The 8605-nt window shown below is 41.1% G+C and overlaps 1 long non-coding RNA gene across 1 annotated transcript; it reads left to right on the forward strand.

Annotated features, from left to right (window-relative positions):
• The first annotated feature begins 3542 nt into the window (after positions 1–3542).
• On the forward strand, positions 3543–8163 carry LOC136311012 (uncharacterized). The gene is made up of 3 exons (XR_010726652.1): positions 3543–3665; positions 7088–7206; positions 7870–8163. It is a non-coding gene; the product is annotated as an uncharacterized lncRNA (long non-coding RNA).
• Positions 8164–8605: the final 442 nt, after the last annotated feature.

An 8605-nucleotide genomic window follows, 5' to 3' on the forward strand; every position in this document is an offset into this window, starting at 1 on the left:
GATGAGAGAAGTATATTTATAGATAATCAGAAGCAGAGAGGCTGGATCTAGGGATACACCTTGAACAGCGGAAGGGCCAGTCATTGCAGGGGCTCCCGACTTATAGCCAGGACTTCCTAACAAACCAGGACAAAGGAGGAACCTTGAGCAGAGAAGGCATAGGTTGCAGTGTCTTCTGTTGGGAAGAGGAAGGGGGTTGTCTGTGGACAGGCAGATTTATTTCGGGACAGGAAACCACACATGTGCTTTATCGGAGCTTGAGCATCTGTTGCAGAGAAGACACTAACACCAAGTGGACTTCCAAGGAAGAATGGCGCCTAAGGGACCCTTAGTTTGTTTGCTCTGGAGCGCTCATGACATACATATGACTCCTGAAGGCCTTTGCTTCACAATCCACCCTCCCTTCCATTACGAAGTACATCCTTTGATTTGGGCTTAGCTCTGTGTTGAGAAGTCCTTTGTGGTTTCCCCTCCCAACATTTCTTGATTCAGTCCAGAGCCTCTCCTGAACATTGCATGGCCGTTCAAAGAGGTTCCTGGGGAAGCACCCAGTGGGATGAGAAAGGAAGAAATGGAATCGGTCACAAGGTGGCAGAAGAGTCCAGCCCCACCCTCCCCTAAGAATCTTGAGAGGTCTCTCTGTCTTCTTGAACTGCTGGGGATGGTTGAGGGGTTGGTTCCATTTGACCAGCTGGGACTTCTGAGAAGGGAGAACCAGGATCGACAGCAATGCCATGAAACTCCCTCGAGGCCAAGCGAGCACGAAGCCCCAGCAGAGGGATGATGGTGAAGGTGGTGGGAAGATCGTTTCTGAATGAGCTGGGTGATCTGGGCTGTAGGATACAACCCAAGCCGTCTTCATTGCCCAGTTCAATCCACATGGGGCCTCCTGGTAAACCCCGGGTGGATCTCGGCACCTAGGAACTTTTACGTGCGTTGCCCTCTTCTAAGACTGTCTCCACCAAGAACTTCCCGGGGCTAAGAACTTCTCTTACACCTCTGTCCAAGAGTCGTTTCTTCAGAGGGGTCTTCCTTGACAATATCAATTCCCTATTCTACTTCAGGACTTGTCCCTGAAATTGTCTTCTATTTTTTTCTTTTATTTAAAAATACCAGTGTATTGATTGATTTTACAGAGAGAAAGAGAGAGAGAGAAAGAAAGAACGACTTATTGTTCCACTTGGTTGATTCTTGTATGTGCCCTTATAGGGGATCGAACCTGCAACTGTGACATATCAGATGGTGCTCTGATCAAATGAGCTACCCAGCCAGGTTCTTAGACTCTTTCCATTTGTGCTGTCTGTTTTCCTCCATTAAACTAGGTGGGCATCTTTCAGTGCCGTTGGCCACATGCCCAGAACAAGGATTAGCACATTATATAATGTCAGGTCATATTTTATTTATTGATGAATCAATGACCTAGAGGACACTCATCAACAAGAGAATACATCAACATGCTAGGAGTTGCCCCTGTTTTTGTCTTTCGTAATTGTGTTTTCTTTACCTTTTCAGGTTTTATTTTATATGTTTTTCTATAGTTTATACCAATTCTAGGGCCAGACTACCTTGGATGAAAATCTCATTGAGGTCATTGAATGAACTCTGTGATCAAGAGTATTTAAGTTCACACTGATGTGTCTCACTGTGCTCATCTGTACAATGGTGGTTTAACAAAAAAACACATACCCTTACCTTTTTATAAGAATATGTATTAAGTGCTTTCTTAACATCAACATTACTTTTCTACCATATAAAATCTTTGATGATTTTTCACCCTTATAAGAGGTCATCCTTTACCCTCTTATCCTTCAATCTACTTTTTGTAAAACGTTGGAATTTCATTTTCTCTCATTACCAGGCACACTGGATGGTCAAAAAGATGAGTACCACACTTTTCTTTAAAAAAAAAAAAAAGTTCTAAAAATGTTTTCTATTTTAACGTCCTATTGTGAAATAATTTTAGACTCACACAGAAGTTGCAAGAATATTACAGAGAACTCCCATGTTTTCTTCCATTGCCCCACCAATAGTGCTAATTTACATAACCAAGGGACAATAATTAAATTAGGAGATTAACATTGGTCCAATATGTTAAATAAACTATAAGCCTTATTTAGATTTCACCAGTTTTGGAATGCCTTTTTTTTTTTTTTAAGGAGTATATAATTCTATAAAATTTTATCCCGGGTATTGATTTGTGTAACCACCAGCTTCGTCAGAATTCAAAACTGGTCCATAACCACAAAGAAATTCTCTCCTGTGACACCTCTATGGTCATCCTTACCCCCTCACCCTGGTGACCACTCATCTGTTCTCTGCCATTGTAAACTTGTCATTTCCAGAATCTTATAAAATTGGAATAATACAATATGTAACCTTTTGAGATTGACTTTTTCACTTAATATTATTCCCTTAGGTCTCCCTGCAAGCTGCTATATGTAACACTATTTCATTTCTTTTCAGGGATAAGTAGTATTTCATTACATACATGCACCATAATTTCTTATTCACTGGTTAAGGATGTGTGAGTTGTATCCAGTTGTGGACTGTTGCAAAATAAAACTTCTATGAGCATTAACGCACTCATCTTTTTATGCATATATGCTTTTATTTTTGCAGAGTAAATACCCAGAAGTAAGAAAAGGAGGTCTTATGGTAAGTATATGTTTCACTTTATTAAAAAAAAAATTGTTAAACCCATTGCAGAGTGGCTGTATCAAGTTCCATTTCCACAAGCAATGCATGAGAATTCCAGCCAGTTCTCCTCTTCCCCGGGATAGTGACAGTATAGTTTTCTTCCTCCGTTCTAGTATGTGTGTATGTAGATGTATCATATTGCGGCTTTAATTTACCGTTCCAAAATGGGCTAATGGTCTTGGTCATCGTTTCACATGCTAGTTTGCCATCCACATAGGGTTTCATTAGGTGTCATCTCCAGTCTTTGACAATTGTCTCGTTGATTGTTTTCATAATACCGAGTTTAAAGAGTTCTTAATATATTCTGTATTAGAGATGTAGTTCACAGATACTTTCCCCAGCCGGTGTTTTTTTTTTTCTTCTTCCATTAGTAGATATGCGGTCCACAGATACCTTTCCTTGTCTGTGTCTTATTTTTTTCTTCCCATTTTCTTAACAGCGTTTTTCAAAGAACAGAAGTTTTTCATCTCGATGAGTTCCATTTATTCATATTATTTTCTTTTGTAGACTGTGCCTTTGATGTCTTTTTCCTAACACTCAGTCATAAACATTTCCTCCTACGTTTTCTTCTAAAAGTTTTAGAGATTTACGTTTACAGAATTATAATTCAGTAACTTTTGAGTTCACTTCTGTTTAAAGTGTGAGGTTTGTGTTGAGTTTTTTTGGGTTTTTAAAAAAATTTATTGGTTTTAGAGAGAGACACTAATTTGTTGTTCCACTCATTTATGCACTCATTAGTTGATTCTTGTATGTGCCCTCACCCGAGATCGAACCCGTGTTTGTTTTTCATATCATTTGTTGAAAAGACTGCTCTCCTCTCATTGAATTGATTTTTACCTTTGTCAGATATCAGCTGGTTGTACTGTGGTGAGTCTACTTCTGTGTTCTCCATGCTTCTCCAGTGACCTGTCTGTCTACCCCGCTGTCTGTCCCTCTGTCAAATACCACACTCACTACTGAGTTGTCCGGTAAGTCTCAAAATTGGGTAGAGCAACTTCCTCAACTTTATTCATCTTTTACAAAATGTGTTAGCTACTGTAGTTTCTTTGTCTCTCAACATGAATTCTAGAATCAGCTCATCTATATCTAAGGTGGACACCGTCTAAGAGAGTAAACTCTGGGTATTGTCATACCAGACAAAATAAATCATCGTAGCATAACTTATAAAAAAATTACACACAAATGCATTAGTCCTATAATATAATATGAAATAGGGGTTTACTTGAAGCTATATGTTATTTTTTCATTTACTTTTGTTACATAAATAATATTTATAACCACAACAAAAACAGGACTTGTCAATAGTGTCAATGGGTAGTCATTAACAGTAGGATTAATAAATAAGTAATATGTGGGAGAAAATTTTACAAGACTTCTTGCTTCTGATCATTGTCAGGATAGTTTATTTTAACTCTTGATTATATGTTTAAATGTTACAGGCTATAGTTTAGTTATTTATAAGATGCATAAATGTAAGAATTTTAGGAGAATATAAGTAAAAAACTTATAGGATATGAATATACTTAATTTAAACATAACAATGACATAATTAAAACATTTTTTTCCCCATTGACTTGAAAGGGAGGGCGAGAGAATGACATCAACTCGCTGCTCCACTTGGCTGTGCACTCATTGAGTGCTTCTCATCCGTGCCCTGATGGGGGATCAAACCTGTGACCTCAGTGCACCAGGAGGCTCTCTCCACTGAGCCACTCAGCCAGAGCTAGCAATGACAGAATTCTTTCTGTCCTATGATACCCAGGAATTTTTATCCTTCTGTTTGCTTTTTCAGTAATACTTGCTAACAATGTCTGTAGCTGAGATAATTCATTAGTCTTGTGTAGTAATAAAACTGAGTATAGTCTAACATATCATTTACTTTGACCTGCAGCTCTGCTCTTATAGAATACAGATGACAGGAATTCCTCGTGTAAGTTCCATGTCATGAGGTCAAGCTAAATGTTTTTCAAGAAAAAATTTGGAGCATAGAATGCTAAGATTTTACTTGTAGCAACAGTAGATTTTTTTTTTTTTAGATCAGTAAGAATTAGTTTCCAGCTTTCAAAAAAAGAAGTCCATTTTTAAAGTGTTCATCTTCAAAAAAATACCCAGAAGTATAATTTACATAGAATCTGCAGGCTTGCTTTGAAGAGTAGCTGTTTGTCAATAGAATTCTCTGCGGCTAGCTATACATTCCAAATTTTCCATGATTTATAAAGACTCCAAGGTGCACGGATGCAATCATAAGTTAACCTTCATTTTTAGGGGAGTTGGTTTCAAGGCACAGAGATCATTTGAATCTGTGAAATCAAATTTGGATTCCAAACATGTTACAATTTTAAAAAGTAAAGTGAGAAAATTCTGCTTGACTTGACTGTCCTTTTCTGATGTTTTTTAAAAATAAAAGTTCTAAAATAGTTTCCCCCCTCCTCCACAAAGTAACTGTTTTATTGATACGCATTTTCCCCCCTGTATCAGTTTCTGTCGCAACAAGCACGTGGCCTGGGGTAAGTCAGGCGCAGTCACTTCCTATTTTTCCTGGGCTCTTTGTGGCTTCTTCAAAGATAACCAGCAGTTGGGGAAGCGAGCAAATAAATTTGTTTTCTTGTTCTCCTTTTCTTTTTATTTATTTATTTTTCCTTTTTATTGGGTGTATTGGGGTGACACAGGTTACCAAATTATACAGGTTTCAGGTGTACAATTCTGCAACACATCACCTGTATACTGTACTGTGTGTTCACCCCCCCCCCGAGGCTAGTCTTTGTCACCATTTACACCCCCTCCGCCTGGACCTTATTTCCCTTGGTAATCACCACGCTGTTGTTCGTGTCTGTGATTTATTTCTCTCTTTCCCCTTCTGTTCATTCTTATTCTCAGTGTATTTCCAAATAAATCGAGAACATTCTTTTTTCTCAAGAACACACTCTGGAAATACGTTTTCAAGGCAGCCCTTGAAACCATATTTTGATATATTTTTCTATGGCCCGGAAACAAGGAGACGGCTTACAGGCAGGTGTGTAAGGAAGCCATCTCCTCCCCTCCCTATGAAGCCGACAGTACCACTGGTACTTCTGCATCTTCAGAAAACTGAAAAGTGACAAAAAGCCTTGTTTAGGAAAGCCTCAAATGTATGAGAAAACACACCATACCCCATTTTCGCATTCTGTGTAAAAGGGGCGTGTGGATGGGGCGGGGGTGTATTTAGCAAGTGAGAGCTTCTTCTTTTCTTTGGCAGCAAGTTCATAGACCAGGGGGAGTTTGCCAAGTTTACATTCGCACTGTCTGCCAGCTCTGCATATAGATGAGCAGAGTCTAGTTGGGATTTGGACAAGCTATCAATGAGCTTTCGCTCCTCTGTGTTTTCTGCGGTTTCATTACTGTGTTTGTAGAAACCAAGAAAACCCATTGATGCCTCATGTTCAAATCAAAATACTTAAGAGCTGGGCGTGCTTCTCAGTGGTGGGGCCGCATCACGTGACACCCCGAAAGGCACCTGCTTGTTGATAAGACCTGAGAGAAGGAGTTCTGCAAGTGAGGAGTCGATACATTCCTTGTGTCAGGACGTCCCCTTTTGTTTCTCCAAAGGACATTGCAGTGGCAACTTACACATCAAGGAATATAACTTAACGCTGCTCCAGAGAGCAATCAAGAAAATTGCGTGGTAGCTCAGCAGGTTAGAGCATCGTCCCGCTCGCTTTTACCAAGGTTGTGGGTTCGATCCCTGGTCAAGGCACAATCTGGACTCAACCAATGAATGGATAAATACATGGACCAAAACAAACAGAAACAACAAAAACGATCTCTCTCTCTCTCTCTCAATATTAAGAAAAAAAAAAGACAATCAATGACGTGATTCTGTGTGTTTATGTGACGTGCCCATGATCATTCAGTGGCTGCTATTTTGAACTGAGGATGGGTGTCTTTTTAGGAGACAAAAATAGAGAGAAGCTTCTGGTACATTTAGACATATCCGTTCTTCGCATCTCCAACTGGAGAGATGCCGTCCTCACACAGAAGGAATGTGGAGATACAAGGAGGGGGATACATCTATGAGCCAAGCAGAGAGGGGCCTGGGACGGGGTCTCCCTCACAGTCCTCGGAAGGAGCCCACCCTGCCATTGACCCCAGAAGCTCAGGTTTCCCGCCTCCGGCACAGTGAGAAAATAATGACTCGTTTAAGCCACTCGAGATTGGGTGCTAGGTTATCTCGACCCCAGCAGCCTAATAGAGCCCCATGTAATCATCTCCACCGGATCCAGCCCTGAATTACTTTCTGTCTCTTGGCCTATTAACCGCTTCCCTCTGGTTATCGTGCCCTTCAGAGGTCGTCAGAATAACACCTTAATGTGGTTTTGTGATTTTGTTTTGTTTCATTCCCCCCCGCCCCCAGTACAGTCTAGGACAGGCTGCCTTTGCCCTCGCACTGTGTTCATTGCCAGTCCCTGAATTCTCGGAAAATCGTTGGTCGCCACATTCAGAGGCATTAAAAACGGAACCAGCTCCAAACAGGTATGAAGCAAGAACCCTAAAAACCCACACACAGGTGAAGTCAGACATGGGCTAATGCTCGCGACTGCGCCCCAGTTCGATGGCGCGTGAAAAACCACATCCCTCACGTTTTTGGAATAATGGAAGATTCATGGGTGTGGAGCAAACTCCTGATCACCAGCATCAACGGTTGGGGGGTAAACATAGTGAGAACAGCTGTGAAAATCATACAGCATCTATTATATTCCCAGGTCACCAAAAATGCACCCAATCCCTGGGTTGGAACCACCACATAAATTCTGTAGGGTTTTTTTTTTTTCCTATAATCTTTTCCACTCATAGCCCAAAACTGGGATTTATCAAACCCTACAAAGGGGCGTTCTGAGAAGTGAAGTTTTCGTTGTGGTAACCAGAGCGATCCTCAGCAAGCTACTAGAGTTCCACACAATGGTAAGTAGCCTACCAGAGGCAGGTTGAACAGCCGCACACCGGGCAAGCTCTCTGGGCCCCAGCTTCTCTTAAAGGGCCCCGCAAAACTTGACACTTTTTTTTCTAACGACCCCAATTTTGGTTTCATGTCTGCAATGTTATCATGAATAGTACATAATATTTTTTACTTATTTAAAAATATAGCTAACATGTATTTTTATATTCTCTCTCTCTCTCTCTCTTTCTCTCTTTAAGGAGCCCATTATTTTCTTCTGCACCCGGGGGCCCTCAACAGACCTTAATCTGCCTCTACGTACAGCCCACGTTGTTGGTCTAATTAGCACACCATGTCTTCTGATCTTATTATGGACATGGTGTTTCTCTCTCATTCATTTTGGCATTTAATTTTCTTATCAGTGTTTCTAGAAGCGTTGACACACAGGTCCTGTCCATGTGCATTTAGATTTATAGCTATTTTGAGCTCTTGCAAATGTGCTGGGTTTTCAGGACCTAGCGCATGTCTGAGTCGAGCTGAAAGTGAGCTGGCCGATCAGGGTCTGCCTGCCTCAACTGCTCGGGGGTGGGGGTGGGGGTGGGGGAAAGCACGAGTTCACTTTCCAAGTCCCTGTGCGCCCCCTGAGCAATAAAGAACATCCATTCACTCCCATTCATGGATTCATGAAATTTTCACTACGTCTTCATTTCCTCCCTGGTGAGCTGTGTGGTTCCCCCCCACACACACATCCAACGGGCATCTCTGTTTGGATGTCTCCCATTCACGTCAAACTCCGTGTGTCTAACACCGAACGAAGCATCTTACCCCACACACTGCTTTTTCTTTTCCTGGCTAGCAGGTGTTACTAAAAAATACGCCGCTGCATGCCAGAGAGCTGACCACACAACTGCACTCTTCCTTGTCCTTATGTCTAGCGTGTAATCCATCACCAATTTCCTGTCAACTCATATCCAAACATGTATCAATGTTTCCCCG

This window comes from Saccopteryx bilineata, chromosome 7 (assembly GCF_036850765.1).
Source record: "Saccopteryx bilineata isolate mSacBil1 chromosome 7, mSacBil1_pri_phased_curated, whole genome shotgun sequence".
Taxonomy (NCBI): domain Eukaryota; kingdom Metazoa; phylum Chordata; class Mammalia; order Chiroptera; family Emballonuridae; genus Saccopteryx; species Saccopteryx bilineata.